Source organism: Amphimedon queenslandica, unplaced genomic scaffold (assembly GCF_000090795.2).
Source record: "Amphimedon queenslandica unplaced genomic scaffold, v1.1 AMPQUscaffold_13213, whole genome shotgun sequence".
Classification (NCBI taxonomy): Eukaryota; Metazoa; Porifera; class Demospongiae; order Haplosclerida; family Niphatidae; genus Amphimedon; species Amphimedon queenslandica.
Window position 1 is genome coordinate 84,411 of NW_003546551.1, and position 1,494 is coordinate 85,904.

Here is a 1,494-nt window from a genome sequence, read left to right on the forward strand (position 1 = left end):
TTTGTTGAGTATCAAGATTCAACCTCCAACAACAACTTTACCATAAGAGATTCACATTTATCACACAATAGTCTTTACTTCAATGAAGGGACTGGAGGAGGAGGAGCAAGAGTTGGATACATCTCTTTTGATAAAGCTCTCTCTCATAGCAATGAGATTGTATTTGAAAACTGCACGTTTCATAACAATAGTGCACATTATGGTGGTGGGTTGTCTTTCTATTCTGCCAGACAACCATTGGTAGATAAAGATCATTTGCTGAATGTTCTGAATTTTATGGAATGTCATTTTGACAGTAATAGTGGCAGGATTGGTGCTGGGCTTGATATTTCAGTATGGCACACATCTATTACTGGTAAACATCCTCACTGCCTAATAGAGGACACAGTTTTTACAAACAATAACCCAGTCCATCCTAGTAATGGTGGCCTTGTTGGTATTGGTGCTGTATACATTGATTCTATACCTACCATTCTTAGTGGGCAAGTAACTTTTGAGAATAATTCTGGTTCTGCATTAGTTGCAACAGGATCATATATTAACATTAATTGTGGAGCAATAGTGAATTTCACTGGAAATATTGGTAGGAATGGGGGTGCCATTGCATTGCTTGATAACACTTTTATTGTCACAAATGAGGGTTCTTCTCTTTATTTTATTAATAACTCGGCACTTTACAAAGGAGGAGCGATTTATTCATTTCGTTCTGGAGAGAGAGATTTGATTTCCTCAGGAAGTTGTTTCCTTCGCTATGAAAATATATCTGCTGTCCCTGAAGAATGGAATGTAATGGTTGTCTTTCAAAATAACACCATTCAACTGGAACTTGATTCAGTTAAATATAATGCAATATATGCTACTTCACTGCTACCTTGCATTTGGGGTGGATCATATGGCAATGCTACATATGATACTAGATCTGATAAAGTTTTTTGCTGGGACAAATCTAGGTGGGTATATGATGAAAATACAACCTGTGAAAGTCAGATATTGTCATCTCCAAAGATTCACAAAGACGAAAGTGTTATTTATAGTAATAAGCCTGGTCAACCATTTTCACTGAACATTAGTCTTCAAGATGAATTAGGTCACAGTGTTAATAGTGAAGCCACAGTAATAGCTCGAATCATTAATGGAAATGCAACATTCCGGGAAAATAGCTTATTTACTTACATTTCTCATGAGCATTTACAAGTTTATGGCGAGCAAAACACAAGCTTTCGTGTTCAACTAGAAACACTGGATCCTATCGTGACTAGAAGCATTATTACTGTCAAGCTAGAGCACTGTGCACCTGGCTTTGATCTCAATCTTGCTAAAAGTTGTGTCTGTCATAGTAATGAAACTATGTTTAGTGACAAACTTCGGTGTAACCAGAATAATTTCACGTCTAAACTAATCTATACCGCTTGGATGGGAGAATTGGAAAATAAGTTATTGGCTGGACATAATTACTTTTTTCATAAATATAACGATTATATCCTTGATGGTGAC